Genomic DNA, 19597 nt, shown 5'->3' on the forward strand with positions numbered 1-19597 from the left:
AAATCTATCCATGAAATATTGATATTATCATTATAGTTAATCTATGTTTAATTTATGTTTATTAAAATCTTTTCCATATGTCAGACAATAGCCTATAACACAGTGATAAATTATGAGCCTCTTACCTTGGAGGTCTTGGGTTTGAGTCGACACAAGCTTAATAAATAATAATAATGATTAATAATAACACATAATAATCAATCTTAGCTTCAGCCTCTTACCAATTAAAAAAATTGAGTTTTCTTTATGTTATTCATAAATATAATTTAAATCATAAATTTTTTCATTTTATTATTAAATTAAATTATTTTATGTTTAATATTTATTAAATAGTAGTTTAGTAAATAGTGAGAACCACTATTTAATAAATATTAAATGTTTGAATAAAATTATTTAATAATTAAAATAATAAATATTTATGATTATTATATTTATTAATAACATATCTAGATTTTTTTATAAACAAAGTTTCAAAAAAACAAACTTATAAAAAATTTTGACACTATAATTACGATCCATGGAGTTCATTTGCAAAAAATGTCAAAATTTCTAATGGAAAAAATGTGCATACCATCAAAATCTAGCATTCACTAAACCCCGAAATGACAGAGACCAATTTCATATTGTACTTGACATGTTTGGAAAGCTTTATGCTTTAACTAGGTTTTTATTGCCTTTAGAGTTACACGTTTAGCTTATTGTTGATGCCCCACTATCATATGATTAGAGTCCACCTCTCAGTTAGGATACCCTTTATCTTTTTTCAAACATATTCTATGTGATACCTTATCCATACTATATTTTATTTCATCTTTTGACTTTCATGATATCACATTATTCTAGAACTTTTCTATATAACTAGTATCCACACGAAAATGAAGTGCAACGATTGCAATGATAGTAAAATATATAATTTATAAAATACTTGTTATTTGTATCCTTCAACCTAGCTATATCTAAGAATTTTTTGGTGCTCAACTTTCATCAATCACACTATCTATAGGTAAACCTTACCACTCATGCATAGATATTTGAGAGTATGATGTAAAATCTAGGTTCATAGCGTATTTACAGTATACCTAAAAAATGTAGAGTTATAACTATATTCATATACAAACACCAAGAAAGCACATTGACATAACCACCACATTTCTAATTGGTATATACCTATGTGTTCCTTCTAAAATTGAAGTATATATATGTGCACACACACACACACACACACACACACACACACATGTATATATATATATACATATATATATATATACACACACACATATATACATATATACATATATATATGTATATGTATATACATATATACAAATGTATACATATATATACATATGTATACATATATATACACATATATATATACATATATACATATATATATGTATATATATGTATATATATATATATATCTATGTATATATATACATATATATATACATAGATATTTATGGATACATACATACATACATATATATATATATATATGTATATATACATACATACATACATAAATATATATACATGTGTGTATATATATATGTACATATACATACATACATACATACATACATACATACATATATATATATATATATATATATATATATATATATATATATATATATATATATATATATATATATCATTCACTAACTGGCACACACACACAACATACAATGGTAGGATGAATTTGTAATACACCACTACTTCAAAGATTTAAAGAGCTTCTTAGACACTTACATTAAAATAAGAAATTTCTTGTATTAAAGTTCATTAAGAATTCAAATATGATTTGATCTCAAATTCACCACCCCTAGAATTGAAATCTAGGTAAAAGAGATGCCTTTTTGTATTAAAATTGGTAATGAATTTTAACATGAGTTGACCCTATCCTCGAAATTTTAGTAGAATGGGGTTTTTTTTGTATACAAAAGAATTTAAGCATGATTTGATCATGCTCTCATTATGTTGAGTCCAAATTTCATCTATGTCTTTTCTATTCCTATATATTCATGTTAAAGTTTTATAAATGACAAACATTAAAATTATATTGCATAAGCTTCATATATATTTGATTTTATCAGTAAAATTTATATCAAATCTAAGATTTAAAAACTAGAAAGAACTTTCACTTTAGACAATTTATATTTTACTATAGTAGTAAGTCAATCAATGATAATTATCTTAATCAAATATATAAAACATAAAATTGTTTACCTTCAGTTTATTTTTATTATTTTTAATAAATATGTTGAGCATAAATTCTATGTTTTCTTTAATTATATAATCTAAATCTAACTTTCATTTAAATAAATCATTTAAAAACTAATATGACTTTCCCTAATCAAAACTCTTCTATATTATTAAAGAAGCTTAAAACAAATGTTAACTAAAAAAGCAAAAAATAAAAATTATATTACCTAAACTTGATGTGTATTTGATTTTATCTAACTATTAAATCAAATACAAAGTTTTTACAAAAGATGGGAAAGCTTGTGTAATCTACTAATGATGGGATACTTTAGTATAGTGATAAACCAATCAATTAATCATCATAATCAAATAATGAAATAATCAAAACCTAAATTATATTTTTCATACATCTAGGGTACCCATTACAGAGCATGTTCTTCCCCACTTTTCTAGGATACATCTAAGATGGCCCATATGCAACTTCTTCCTTTTGGATAGGCAATGCTCTATTTTTTTATCTTTCCCATAACTTTATTGAGCATCTAGATTTAGATCTAAAAATCTAATTTAAAAAAGGAAAGATCTAAACAATGTTCCTTGCTTGGTTCTCCTCTTGAGCTAAAAGAAAATTTCCACAAGATTCTCCAAATTTGAATTTTCCTTCACAAAACTTTATCTACTTGCTCATTTGGATTTTATTTTATTTTCTATGAAGTAGACCGAGATTAGATTTATTTTTTTGACTAATTTAATTACTTTGATTGTTGGAATACTTTAGAATAACTGGGGGAGTGAATCAGTTGTCCAAGGTCTAGATGTATAAATAGAACCTTTCACAGCTTAGTGAACCCATACAACATTATTCATCATGCATGCATCCATAAGATTATGCAATCACTTAAAACTTTTAGAAATGCAAAGATGAAACATAATAGATTCATCAAAACACTTGACACAATGATTTCTATGAAAACCCAATTTGGGAAAATCCACCAATAACATGCTACACTTTTCACTCTTTTGAGGTGATGCCCGGTGAAAGGCCAACCCTATTAAAGGTTACAAAACACACTATTAAATGTTACCCTATTAAAGGATTTCAATCAACCTATTAGGAGTGAGCCTTGTTAAAGGACTTTAGACCATTCACTTGGAATGTCACCTGGTTAAAGGATTTACAAATGACTGTTAGATCAACCTTAAAAAAAGGATTTACCCTAGACCGATACAATTGTTAGAGAGTAACAGTAAGGATTTTATCTGATATGACTTATAACTTCATTTGCAGATTACAAATCTCTATTTAGTCCTCAATTCTACTTGGCCTTCATACTTTGTAGCTCTGATAGCTTGTTCAGCCTTCAAGTATTCATCTCCTTAAGGCTTCTTGCTTAACATGCCATTGCAGACTCTTCTCTTAGGTCACTAGACGAAGCAAAACCCTTGACTCCTTGTCTCCCCTAGGTTCTCACACATGACAACCTTTCTTCATGACTAGCCATTCTTATAAATAGGAAATTAAGATCTTTTGCCACTCATTCTCCATCGTCTAATTTAGGGTTTGGAAGGATTAAGTAGGATACAATGTATCTACCCCATATCTCATATCTCTTCTAGAAACTTCTCCTAGAATCCACTTTGAATTTGCCTAAAAATGGTTTACCTTGAAGTCTATGCCATTATCTCATCAACCTTATCTTTCACTTGGTTTACATAATACAAGAAAAAAAACTTGTTAGCTCAAGTCCATTGAATTTATGATGTTTTAAATAATGTAGCAACTTAGTATTATCAAGCTTCTAATGATCAAGACATACTGGGTTGCACAAAATCCTTTGTAAAATTACTCAGCACAAACTAAAGTTTGCTGATGCTCAACATCAACTACACATTACTCAACATCCACTATTTTACTCAAAATACACTAGAATGAACTTTTACTCAACTCCAACTAATTTTTTGCTCAGCTTGTTCTATCTTTGTTCGACACCTATTATCCACTTTGTCAAGCTTGGCATCAAAAATCTATGTAACTTATTCTTCTAAACTATATTAGTGTAACTAGCCTTTGTAACCACAAGTAGATTATCAATACATCATGTTATCACTATCTTAACTAATTCTTGTACTTCATTACATAATCATGGCTCAACCTTTCCTCTAGGTGCTATTTTTACATCGTTTGATCAATTCCTCTTTATCAATCAAATAAATTATAGTACTTAAATCTTATAAGTAATTGTCTTACCAATAAATAGTAGGTTTGACATCAGTGAAAAAACAATGATTGAAACACATAGTCTTCTTCAACAATCTTCCTCTTTCAATCTAGTTTCAAGAATCTCCCTCAATAATGATCTTTTAAATATGATCTCAACATTTGACAAATTTCTTTTAGTTACTTTAATTTAATGGAGCCCTTTTCATGGGCACCTGTTCTAAAACCCTTTCTTTAAAACTATTTTGTGTCTATTATAAGAGTGTAGTTTTGGGTAATAGATTTTGATTGATATTCTTTAACATTGAAGCCATGACTTGATTTGAAACTTGATGAGTGTAGGGTGATTTGGATTCCATGTTAGTCTATGGTATGTGTACCCCTAAAAACCACAAAAAAAAATGTGTGAAAAGACCATCAATTATGACCTAAGAACACTATAGTCCTTGTCACATTTGAGTAGCACAATTTTTTGCACCAATCTTTTCAAAAAATCTGTGCGTAAACACCATCAATTATGACCGAAGAACACTATAATCATTATCACATTTGAGGAACACAATTTTTTGCACCAATCTTTTCAATATGACTTCCTATTAGCACTAAGTTGTAGAAAAAATGGAAACCACCTTCCCATCTATACAACATGCCCTTTCCATGAAATTTACATATTTATTTAGTATGTCATATGACCTTAGCCACAAACCATGTAAGTGAGTATATGTCCCATCTATATGTACTAATAAATAATATATACATTCTCTAACCCATAAAACTCTGCCCATTCTCTTGACTACCTTAATTCTAGTTGTTGCTTGTAATTCATTCTCTCAGCATCTTGAAAAATATTTTTCCAAACAAGTAGAATATAAATCATTTTGATTCAGAGTTGGATGATTTAGTCACACAAGAAATAAATGTACCCTAAAATTCTTGTTGGAATCCATATGCAAAAACTAGTATTTGGTTGTTAAATGTTGGGAATATGTTATTTTTTCCTTTTCCTCTCCTAATATTTGGTTGTAAATTTTTTGTCAATATCTTCTATTTGGAGTTTGGAAAGTTAATAGATCCAAAGCTATTAGTTTCAAAGTTTCTAGTCATCTTGGGAACTTTGAGCCTTCTAATTGGTACGAAGACTATTTGGTTTCTTTAGTAGGGTGCTTCTTTGGAATATCAACTATTTCTACTATTTGAGTTGGTCTATTGTTGGCACCAGGAGGAGAATTTGCATTTGTGGCATTTGGTGAAGCTATGAATCAAGTGTATTGTACTACCCCACCTAAAGATCCTTGGAACAGGGATAATATAAACCAAGATAATTCTTTTTTTTTTAATAGTATGGATGCACATGACATACAACAATGGAAGACTAAATAAACATCCAAACACCAACATATCTCCAAATATCACTATTGACCAAAATGATGAACAACAGAAGGATGCAAATGATTTTTGAATCTAAAACATTTTGAAATCAAAATATAATTTCAAAGTATTCAAGAACACCATAGAGGGTAGGCCAAAAAACTCCAAAAAAAAAATTTCAAATCAAAAAGTGCATGATGTCTACCTGGATAGGTTTTCTAAGGACCTAGGTAATACATTATTTCAGCACTATGTGATACTTTCTTGTATCATATGACATTTCTAAAGAAGGTGTGTGATACTTTTAGGGTCTAGGTGACACTTCTCCTCAAACTGGGCAATATTTCATAAGTATCATACAACCTTTCTTCAATGGTCATGTAATACTTTCCAATATTGCATGATATTTCTCCTTAAGATGTACGATAATTTCTAGTATCATATGATATTTCTTCTTTGGGTGTGTGATACTTTATAACTATTAGCCAGTGCTGGAACATGACTGCTTAGAAAAACAAAGAACACTCCAATGAGCATTCAAAAAGGTACAAGAATAGATGGAAGCTCCACACTAGGGAGTACTAGCTCTACATATCGAGGTATAGACACTTGAACACTAAACTGCAAGGCAAAAACTGCATTTAACCATCTAACATAGTAGTGAAGGGAAAGAATTGAAAGAAACATCACAATATACTAAAATAACAAGATAAGTGTGTGGTTCCTCCCAACCATAAAATCTAATTACAAAACCTCAAAGGTCCTAGCCATCCCTCATGCATAATATCCCAACTACCAACTAGATAGTTAGAGTTGTCTTATAAGGACATCACTAATAAAGTGTAATAACATCATAAGAATAGGAAATCTAATAAGCTAATCCAAAAGAAATAGATATTCCAACTAACCAAATCACATCATCTAATCATATTCTAAAAATCATAATAAGGTAATGTGTCAATAAACTAACATCATCTAAACATGATATCCAAGCATTCCAATGAAAGCATAAATCACAAGAAAGCATACTCTAGAACCCAAAGTGCTAAGTGAAAATATCCAACAACTGCCATAATAGGACAAAGACCATCTCTATACACCAACTTCTAGTAGTGGTATAGGTAGCTACACCTCCCAACCATGTGAAACTTGTAGGTCTATTCCTACTATGCTAATGCAGATAAAGATCCAATCGCAAACACACATAAAGAAAATGACCATGGCTAACACTCACACCAAATTGTAATGAAGATTGAAACCAAGATCAGAGACAATACATAAACTATAGGTCCTAAAAAAAATTCAATGGGATACTATGTAGGAGCTAACATCATGGAGAGTAACTTGGCATTGGAAAGCCCAAGTTCATATCATGTGGTTCAACTTCTCAATGGAAGGCTCTTGCACATAACATTTTATTATCTTAAGTTTTATTACCACACAGTGTTTTATTTAGTTATCACTTTATTAAGAATTTCCTCTACCAACCCTTTGGGCATAATTATCACTAGGCTATGAGATAGAAGCCCCCTCCATATGCTACCCTACCCATGCTCATCCAATGATGATTGTCCGTAGGCATGCATATTGCCAACCCAACCCCAAATGACCAAAACTCCACAATGATACAAATGGGAGATTAGGCCTCGTAAGTCACCTAACAATGTATGAACAGATACTCATGTGTGGTGCACCACTATCATGAAGATCATGTAACATAATGATTGGATGAGAATGCAAGAAAAATATGACTCAACCAAAAACTAGCTCAAGAGGAAGGATGTGGTACACATCCTAATACAACAACAAAAGTGCAAAAATGGTTTGATTGACATCTAAAAGGATGATCTAGGTCCATGATCAACATCATGCCAAGAAAACTTGAGAAAATACAGTAGTATCCAAAATGAAGTAAAAATCCCAAAATTGAAAAACTTCAAAATTAAAATCCAATTTTCTCTTAAGGCACAAAAGCTTTGAAAATCTAATAAACTTTGGGTTAAGATACTATATTAAAAAATGGATAGCATAATAGTGCAAAACTCCAAACCCTCATCCGAAAAATTGGAAAATCATTCATACTAGACCAACTGGGTAGAGCTAGTAGACATAAATGGAGGGGAACACTATTTCTAAATGTCCAAATGAACAACTATAAAAAAAAAAACTAGAAATGAAGCTAAAACATAAAAATGAGCTCAAGCCCTACCTAATAGCCAAAAGGGCTAAAATGGAAAACAACTAGGGTAAAATAAATAATCCACAAATACGGCCAAAAATAATGGCAAAGAAAGTTCTCGTCAAGATAGATCCGACAATTCTATTGTCATGAAGATCCCACACTCATGGCTCTCATAGAAAACAAGAAACTAATCCTTCACAAAATGATTTTAGAAAAAGCTCTCAATTTTTCAAATTGTGGAAGTGAGGAAATTAAATTCCTCTTTCAATACTTATTTACTTTTTGAGTGAATAATAAATTAGGGTGAATAGCCAATTAGAGTATCTATACTCCTAATAGATCCAAATGAAAACACACTATTCCAAGTAATTGGAATTAATCCATGAAAAATCTGCCAAAAATTAAAAATCAATTAAATAAATCTCGAAAACCCAAAATCATAGAAATTTCCTTAACAAATTTCATGAAAATGTGAAGCTCTAAATGCATAGACACTTTCATAGGTATAGTCACATAATGCAAGTGAGTCTAGATTTAACAAATCCCCACAAGGTTTAATTAAATATTTAAATAAGATAAGTCAACCATACAAGGATGACATTGGTAAAATGAATAGTTAAATCACTAACTCCATGTGCCACTACCAGGGACATAAATCCTCCACACTAAAAGACATGATCAAGTGTAATTGCATATAATATCATAGCCAAAGTATTAAATGCATTAAATACCTAATTTAACCATTTATTCATTTATACCAAAATAATCAATTTACATCACTCACATTCTTATGAAACATAATGAAGCAAGAATGAAGTAAATAACCATAGCATTAAATACAACACATTGTAGAATCAAAGAAATGTCCAAATACTAGATAACCAGATATCATCATAAACCTACTATCATCTCAAAATGGCATCAATATGCAAACATGATAAACTAAATATCATAACAGTATAGCATCTATGATTCTTAAATTAAAGTATAACATTTGATCCTTAGGTCATCTCAGATGAGAACATAAGAATAGTATCAAGTATCTATCGAATCAAAATATAACAAGGTTCAAATTGCAAACATGAGAGGCACCACATCCTCCCCTACTAGGCATAGGCTTACTCCTACAAGCTAGAAAAAAGATATGGGTACAATCCTCTCAATTGTGTAGCATCTTCCCAAGTAGTAGAGGCCTCATTGCTTGGGTCCCACTAGACCCTTATATCCTCTATGTCCCAATCTCTCAAAATCAAGTTCCAATGCTAAAGGATATGTATGGGCTCCATAGAAAGTTTCCTATATTCCACCTACAAAGTGTCCCAATCAAGAACATGGGTCACATGAAGAATATGCTATCTCAAAATAGAAACATGGAAAACATCATGGATGTGCAATGGATGAGGTGTAAATTCTAGTCAATAATAAACAAGACCAATCTTGTCAAGGATCTCAAATTATCTAACAATATATGACACCAAATTAGCACCTTTCCCATAATAAATGGGGCTCTTCCTTGGATGTACTCTCAAAATCACCTTGTCACCAACAAAAAAGTGATGATGCAACCTATGGGAATCTCCATACTTCTTCTACCTATCCTGAGAACTAACCAAATTCTCTCTAATACAAACATTTTTTTGGTCAAAATCCCAAAACATCTCTAGACCTAAAAGCACTTAGTCCTCTAAATAATCCCAACTCAAAAGGGTACGACACGGTCTACCATACAAGGCCAAAAAAGGTGACATGCCAAGAGAACTATGATACCCATTGTTGTTTGCAAACTCAACAAGGTATAAATACTCTTCCCACTTAACCTATATGTCCATTACATACATGAAAAATATATCTTCTAGTACCTGGTTCACTCTCTCATTCTGACCATCGGTCTCTAGGTGATAAGCCAAACTAAAATTGAACTAAGTGTCTAAAGAATGCTAGAGAGATGTCCACAATGTAGAAGTAAACACTAGATCTCCATTTGAAATAGTCCAATGAGGGATCCCATGCAAATGAATAATATCCTCCATGAAAACATGTGCTACAAAAGAAGCAATGTAGGATTCTCTCATGGGTGAGAAATGTACTACCTTAAACAATTTCTCCACTATCACCATAATACAATCATGTTGTTGTGATGACATAGGTAACCGTGTGATAAAATCAATGGATATTGTATCCTATTTCCACTCTAGAATGACATGACACTACAAAAGGCCCATTGGATGTTGATTTTATGCCTTCACTCTTTGGCACTCAAGACATCAACCAACAAAATTAGCAACATCACACCTCATCCCTACCCAAAGTACAAATATTTAAGATCAATATGCATCTTCTTGACACCTAGATGTGGTGAACCATGCACTTTTGACAAAACTAAGGTACGAAGATCATAAGACACACGTACATAGATATACCCCAAGTGCCACTGTAGTCCATTAGACTCAAGAAAGTAACCTAAAAACCTTCCATCAAGGATACATCCAAACTTGATCTCTACCCTCACCTCCTAATACCAAGTGTCACAAGGAAAAACCTCCAAGATATGGCCTCACTAATCTACACCCAATGACAACACTAATATTACATGTCACATCCTACTCAAGGAATCTGCAAGGAAATTCTTCTTCCCCTTAATGAAGTGAACAATAAATTCATATTCACAAAAGAACTCCATCTAGCAATGCTATCATGAATTAAGGTTTGGCTGAGTAGAGATATACTGCAAGCTCCTATGATCACTATTCAACTCAAACCTGTGTCACAAAAGGAAATGCCTCGAATGAACTAGAGCATGCACTATGACTAAAAGTTACAAATCATGAGTGGGCTAGTTAAACTCATGGTCCTTGAGTTTTCTAAACTCATAAGCAATCACATGACCATCTTATATCAACACTTCACCTACACCTTCCAATGAAGCATCTATACAAACCATGAAATCACCTATATGAAATCATGAAAACATACTTCTTCTTTTTATATTGAAGAGAAGTGATGGGATGAGCCATTCATGAGAAATCCTTTGTGAAGTAATGGTAGTAACCCACCAATCCCATGAAACTACAAACCTCTAAAATATTAGTGAGTACCATCCAATATATGATAGCATGAATTTTCTCTAGATCCACCACAATACCATCACCAATAATGATATGCCCCAAATACTATATCTCTAACTTGAAGAATCCATATTTACTCAAGTTTCCATGCAACTAATGTTCTCTCAAGCACTAAAACACTTGATGTAAATGGATCTAATGTTTCTCAATAGTCTATGAATAGATCAATATGACATCTAACAATACAATGAAAAGCTAATAGAGGTACATGCAAAATACTTCATTCACCAAGCTCATAAACATTTATGGTGCATTGGTTAACCCAAAGGGTAAAACCATAAATATTAATGACCATACCGTGTAGAAAAATTTATTCGAGGAATGCTAGCCTCCTAGATATGAAGCTAATGGTATCCAAACTTAAGATAAATCTTTGAAAATACTTGTGCTCCCTTCATTTGATCAAACAAGTCATCTATCCTTACAAAAGAATGTTAATTCTTCATCATCACCTTATTCAACTACTGGTAGTCAATGCACAAACATAATGATCCATCCTTCTTTATGGAGATGACTAGTGCACCCCATAGGGATACACTAGAATGAATGTGGCCCTTGGCCAATAATTACTCCAACTACAATCTAAGTTCACTCAACTTTTTATTAGTCATGTGGTAAGGAGCTTGTGAAATTGGCTCCACTCTCGGTATGAGATTAATTTGAAAAATCAATGTCATGCTGCAATGGCATACTAGTATCTCATCAAGAAACACATGTGCATACTCAAAAAGGAGTGGGTGATCATCAACTATCATCGTATGACTCTCAATTTCCTCAAGATCACTAACAAAAATAATAAATATTTGACCACCCTTCTATACACTTTTCTTTAGTTGATTAGCTAAGATCATCAAAACTAAGACTGGTCTTTGAACCCCTAAAGTTCTACTTGCCAACCTATATCATCAACACACAATACTAACTTATGATGACAATCTATATTCACCTAATGGGGAGCTAACTAATATATTCCTAACATAATTTTGTACAATCATAGAGGTAGGATACAAAGATCCACTTTGATGACAAAGGTTACTAAATTCAAACTACAACTATTGATTAATAAGTCTACAACCACTCAAGAACCTGTGGCTATCTAAACTTTCTACCTATTGACCTAACATACTAACATTAGCCCACATTGCTAAAAAATAGATGGTGAATTAAAAGAATCTAAAGTACTTGTTAGGACTAAAAATTGCATGGTCAATTTTGAGTACCATTGAGAAATTCAAGCCCCATAAATGCATGTGTACTTGGCTATACCTTTGATACCCCTAAGGTGTTTAATGTTTCTAACACCCTAAATTCAACATTTCCACTTGTTCCATGATGGTAAATTGACATTTTGAGCCATTCTGTGAAGTCTCATTTTCAGCTAGTGTCAAATCTGCATTTTCACCTAAGTGTCAAACAGCGACAACAGGCCTTGTTTGCATTTGAATATATTGCACCGAGATGTGTTTTGTGATTTTCCACTTTGTAAATATCTAGTGTCCATATCTACAAGCCAAGGTTTCAAATTTTGAGTTTTTTTGAGTCTGTTTGACTAGGTTTTGAATCCCTCAAAGTTGGTCAGATATCAATGTCATGTTGTTATGAAATGTTCAAAATTTTGGGAAGCCATGTTTGATGTGCTATAATTTTGACCTAGTTGAGAAAAATGTTGAAATTCCTTTTGTGTTGCATTGTAGACATTAGAGACTTGTTATGTTTCAAGCTTTAGCTTATGATGAATCCGTTTGCATACTTTTCTAGGTCAATTCCATTTGAAAAAATTACTTTCTGTCAGTGTTTCCAGTTTGCAAAATCCAAGTAGTAAACTTTGACCACTTGAAAAATGCTTCTTGTTATTCATCATGAGCCCAAATCATAGATCCATAATGTCATCATGATAGAGAATCAATGCCCCAGTTTTCATCTTCCCAAGTATCCATTTGCCTAGTTTTCAAGACCAAATCCAAACCCAATTTATTGCTTTCTGACATGTTTATCTACAACTGATTCTGAGAAGGCAACTTTATCAGTGAATATCTTTTGAACTAGAATTCTTCATGAGACAATATTTGAAAGGGTGCAAGTATTTGGTTCAGAGAGTCAGTGGGTCAGATCTTAGGGCCTGGTCAAAGGTTTGGATTAGTTTTTAAGGCCTATCAAGGGAACTCCTGGCACCAAATTGATACTTTGTAGATCTATGGTAAAATAAGTTTTAAAATGATGGGTCAATGATCAAACTTGATTCTAATCAGTTCGAGATGTTCAATGGATCAATCTTGCAATTCAGTTGTTTAGAAACAAACCTTTTTTTAGTTGGACCCACTTTTGGGCCCGACTGATTACATCAAAAGGTTGAAGTTTTTTTATTATAGTAAGTATGTCATGAAGTCCTTGGTTGATTTTTAATACATAACTTCACACTTGAGGATTTTTGAGGGCTATAACCAAAGATTTCCATATAGTGGTTAATTACTACTCCACTCCGCTTTATTGATCTTGTTGGTAATGACATCTCGAGTGACTAATATCGTATTTTTCTGAGGTTTGTGATCATCCTAAATGGCATAAATGTTTTCATATAAGAGAGGAGAGAAGGAAATTCTTTTTCATATCTTGGAGCATTAGCACAATACCATATTTGACTATTTGTATTGAAAAGCATGATAAAATCTTTAAGTGTCTAAGTCACCAGTGAATTTGAGTTTCTACTCTGTTATATGGAAATGTTAATTGCATTTAGTTACAGCTAGAAATAGAAAAAATGTACAAGAGCAAGCTTCACACACATTTGCAAAGGATCCAGTGCATGGCAAAAAGGAGATTTTCAATGTTTTAAAGCAGCAGGCAGGGCAATGTGTAAGGAGAGAAGCCATGACAATTAAAAAGAAAAGATAAGGTCGATGATGATGAAAGGAAGCTCGCACTCCACACAAGCCAATCTGCATGCAATAAAAGGTCACACACCAATGCATAGAGATTAGAGCCCATAGCTAAAACATGGTAGAATGGCATAAGGAGCAGCATGTGTTTGAAAGGAAAAGGCCAGTCAATTAAAAATTGTATCCAATGCATTGTTTAGAATAGAAACTAGGTCAAAGAAGACATAATAGATGACATAGTCTGTGCATTTAAAATAACCCAAACCAATGGGAAAGGAAGGAGCCTCCTGTGGTTTTAATTGTAGTAGACATCAGAGTTCATAAAGGAAGCTTCACGCCAATTTAGAGCTCACATAGGGAGACATAAGGTAGAAGATGTTGCCACTGAAAGAAAGGCTATTCAAGCCATAAAAAGGGAGTCAATGCATAAGTAAGAGGAGGCTTTGAAGAAGATAATCCACACTAGTGAAAGGAGGGAGCCGTGTCAAAAACAAAGCTAGTCAGGCAGCCTGTGGGCATAATAGGGTACGATATGATAGTTTATAAAAGAAAAAATCCATAAAAGGAACCTCATAGTTTAAATAAAGGCAAAGCACAATAAAAGGGAGCTTCAACATCCAATGAAATCTCAAGGTAGAGAATAGTCCACACTAGGGACAGAGGAGATGCCATTATAAACAAAGCCGCTGTTAAAGCACAGGGAAAAGTTTTAAAGAGAGAGGCAACAGTTTTTAAAAAGGAGCCACTCACAGTTGAAGAATGCCCACAGTGCAAAGGAACCCACAAGCTAGAGAAATAAAGAAAAAAACATTGAAAACCAGTTATCCCACATTGTTTATGTAACAACCATTTTGATTTTTTAAATACCCTAGCACTTAGCAAGTGTCTTAAGATAGGGTGCCTTTTGAAAGGAAGTTTGCATGGGGTCCAGTGGCTGACTTCGGATGTGAAAGACAGTTAGAGGTGCATGAAGTACAATTTTGAACTAACACACAAACTAGAATGATGATGTCAGCATGGATAGCCAAGACCAAAAAAGCCAAAAATCTGGCTAGTCGCTACCTCACTAGGCAAAAAATCCCAAGTTTTTTAGCTAGCGACATATTGAATCACCAAAAAGTTTCAATCCCAGTGAGAAGTTAATAAATTAGTTTGGATCCCACTACAAGTCTGACAACAAATCGGGTAGCGTCAAGTGGCAATTGATAGAATCATTGAGTGATGATGTGGCAAAAGTTGGGCCAACTGAAAGGTGCCATGTGGCACAGATTCTGAGCTAGGTTGTGACATGGCAGAGAAGTCTCAAGAACACACCAGATTGTGCCATGTGGTGGATCCAATGGATGTCTCTATATCGCCAAAGGAAAGTTGTAGGGAAGATAACATGGTGACATAGCAAGAAGATGACACATGTCACTGACACGGTGACAAGGTGGATGAATCTCATGTTGACATGTGGCAAGCTTGGTCAAACCAAGTTTGAACTAGATGGAATTGTGAGGGAAACTTAAGAGGTTCAAAATAAAATTTTATTTTATTTCTTCTCATGTTTTACATGCAGGGCTTAAAGTTAAAATCATATTTGGATTTACTCTATAGTTTTAACTTTTGTAAAGTTAAAATATATGCAATATATTGCCTTTCAAAGCTAGGAGCAGAGCTCTGAACTTCAGAGGGCCATAACCTAAGAATTTTTTAATCCAAAATAGGCACTCCAATATACCACCAAAACTAGAAAGACCTGAATTTTCCAGACATGAAGCCAGTTTGTGTATAGGCCTTCATCAGTTTGTGTTATATGTCAATTTGTGTTTTCTGGGGCATTGGCAACAGAACATGAAAATTTGATCATTGGTCATCAAAGTTTGTTAGAGGGTAGATTTGAAGATTTTTTGAAGCCTGATTATGGTAAAAATAAGCTAGAAAAGATTTTATTGCATTCTGAAGGCCATATTCAACTAATTTTTCACTTTTACCATGAGTTCAGCTTTAGCATCAGAAATCAGTTATGATGGTGAATCAAATATGTGAGATTTTTTATGCCTTTAAGAGAAAAATGATGGAATTAGATATTCAGTTATAGAGAGAAGCTAGAGAGAGGCTTTTTTAACTTCTTAGGGAGGAATTCAGAGGGGACACATGTCAATTGCAAGTTGAATCTGAGAATTTCCCTCTTGATATTTATACTTTCTTCCTCCCTTTTGTAAGGGTTGGAAAATTAGGAAAGTTTTCTCTGGAATGAAGCTTTAGTAGAACTGGCCCTGGAATTGATGAACTTTGAATGGAAAGATCTAGGATGTGTTGGTTCTAGACCATGAAGCTTTTCTTTAGCTATGATACCCCCTTCCCATCCCATCAATTTCTCATTCCCACCATTTTCTCTCTTGAATGATAGCATATGTTATTGTATAGTCTAGTTTATTAGGTGATTTGTGAGTTAATTTCATGCATTTTCATGTATTATTTCAAGGAAATCAATCCAAAGAACAACAAGTGTTTAGTTTCAGTTTAAATCTTGTCTCCTTTCTCAATTGAGCTGTGATGTTTTATGGTCTTGGAACAAAGAGCCTAGGTCATAGTTGTAGTTCCTTAAGGCTATATGTTGCTTGATTGTTGCTTGTAACTCAAGGAATTATGTAAATGCTTTAGAGATTTAACAGGGTTGCAGGTTTATTAAGGAGGATATCAGGTAAGAATGAGATTTAAGTTGAACATTGATGTCTATTTACAAGGTGAATGGATAGATCATAAATCTTAATATATGAATAAGTATTAGATATCCAAAATGCATGAGGGAGATTCATGAATTGCCCAATGGATGAGGCACTGATCTGTTATAGGATCATAAGTTTTTTGTTCATACTTGGTTTTTGTCCACTTTCCACACCCACATAAAATCAAATTCAATTCAATTCATCTTTACATTTTATGTTGAAAAGCTAGAACAATTTAACCCTCACTCAACTTGTGCATTTCATAGAGTTGTAATTTGCTACTGCATTTCTTTGTTACTGCATAACTCATTAGGAGATTTAAGTGTTTTCATCTGCTTAATAGATTGAAGGATATGTTTTGCACTGGTACGATATCAATTGAATCTGAGGTCTACCCACCTAAGTTTAGCATAGCTGAAAGAAGAAGAAGGGTCTAGCCTTATAGTTGGCCTAGTTTCTGAATGGGCATGTTGAAAATGGGAGTTAGCTGCCCCTAGATGTGTTTTGTTCTCATTAGGGTAATTGGAAATCGGTAACATTTTCAAACACCAAAAATAAGATTGCAATCCATTTTGTTGAAAGGATAAGAGTCTCTGGTGTGTATTGAATCTGAATAGTTGACAAACCTTGAGAATTTAAGAAGGGATTCAATACAACAGGAAGATGTACATGGAAAAGTTATAGTAGTAAGTTAATTGATGTGTTTTCTAGTTTTCTTACTAAAATGTCATGCACCCTAGTATTGCTTTGTTCAAGATAGTAGTATATTTGAAGGATTGAGTACAGATTATGTTGCTAATAAGTTTTATGTTCACTCAATTCAGTTAGTTTTATTTTCAGAGTACTGTTGTCAATTCATAGTAATAATTGTTGAAAAAAGGTTTATCTCTTTTAAGTGTTTAAAGATTTACAAATTTTTTCAAAGTGAAAATCCAATTTAGATCTGTCATGTTATAAATGTTGTGTTTTAAATCTTTCTCACAATTGTGAGTGGTGACTCTCTAAAGGATCTATGTACTAGTGTAGATCGGTTAAGTAATTGTTTTCAAGAGTTTTTAGTTGAAATAGGCAAATCTAAAAGTTGTATTGAATTTTAAAACAAGAAGAGAGAGTATATGAATTTTTGACCAATAAGTTTTGAACTATTGTTTAATCTACTATCATAAGAATTTGGAATGATAAGAAATGAATCACAACTATGATTTCATTTAGTTCTCCTTAAGGAGATGGTGAGTCTACAAAGGATATGATCACAGGTGTGAGGAATTGAGATCAACACCGAGCCAATCAATAGATCAATGGTTTCATGCAGCAACACTTGAGGTTTTTCATTTTCATGATGTTTTTCTTGTCATGAAAGAAAGTAAGTTTTGCATATGTGTTCTCTGTCAAGCGAAGTTTCAGAACTAAGAAAAGGAGAATAGTTTTAAGGTTTTATATACTTCATTTGATCAAGTTTCAGTCAGTTGTATTTAAGTTTGTGAAGTGTGTTTGAAGTTGAGATTGGTAGAAGGGTATACATCTACTGCAATTAGTGAATACTAAAAGTAATCTTGATGATTGAGCTTTAAGTTTAAAGGATGTCAAGATTCATTTCACCTAAGATGCAGCCAGTCAATGAAGTTCCTAGATCCATTTCTACCAAGTGGTATATGCAATTATGTTTTAATGGTATTCATGGTTTCCCAAATAGCATTCCTAATGATGCTATAAAAAGTATACCTAAGTTTAAAGGGAACCATATTGATTTAGCCAGTCATCATGTTGAATTATTCATTGATTTAATGGGTGACTATGAGATTGCTCATGAGGATGTGCACATGAAGCTATTTTTTCAAACCTTAGAAGGTGATGCTAGAGATTGGTTTTTTTTTCTACTAGCATGTTTCATTTCATCTTGAAGTGAGTTGTATTCCACCTTTATGGAGCAATTTGGAGAACAGATAAGCATGTCTAATTTTTATGATAAGTTTTTTAGGATTCACATTGAGGACGGTGAACTTGTGCCTCAATTCAATATCAGATTTGCTAGATTTTTGAATGATATCCCTAAGAGTTATAGACCTAATGATCAAATGTGTCTAGTTGTTTAATTTGGTGCATTTGACAAGAAAATGAATTTTCTACTAAGGGATAAGGAACCACAGACATTATATCAGGCTTTTATGACTGGTAGAGATATTGAAAATAATTTGAAGTATGGACTAATGAGAGGTCATTTGTCTATGAATGATTGCCAGTATAATGATCATGAAAGAAAAGTGGAACATAGTGTTGACACTTCAGTTTCAAATAATCATAATGTCAACTCCCCTGCTATAGCTTTTAATCAGATTGAGAATTTAAATTAGAATGTGTGTATAAGGAAGGTTAGTCTAGTTGCAAATAGAAACACACATGTTCATGATGTTATAGTAGTGAGTCATATTTTAGACTTTGATCAGCTTCAACATTATGTTGATTTTATGAATCAAACATTAGTTACAGTAGCAAGTTCTTCTCATGATAGTTATGTGTATGATGATGTTACTAATATTTCAAAATTTGAAGTTGCTACCCCTAGGTCTCAGTCTTGTACAAGTGAAGAGGCTGAAAGTTATCTCTCTAATCATGAGTTTAATATTGCTGATCCGACATGTCATGGAGAGATAGCACAAGAAGAAGTATGTAATTCACATTCATCTTAGCCATAATCAGAAGAACAAAGTGCATATATTTCTAATGTTGCAGAAATAGATGGTAAGATGTATTTTCTTGATCAGAAAGATAGGAAAGAAATAAATTATCTTATTGAGAGATTGCATTATGTTGAGAATAATATAAAGGTTGAAGAGGAAAGATATGCATCTCAATGTGGTTACAAAAAAGCTGAAAGTCATCTTCCATGTGATGATAATAAAGTT

The sequence above is a fragment of the Cupressus sempervirens genome, chromosome 8, assembly GCF_028749045.1.
Source record: "Cupressus sempervirens isolate cs-2001-9-10 chromosome 8, ASM2874904v1, whole genome shotgun sequence".
NCBI classification, from domain to species: Eukaryota; Viridiplantae; Streptophyta; class Pinopsida; order Cupressales; family Cupressaceae; genus Cupressus; species Cupressus sempervirens.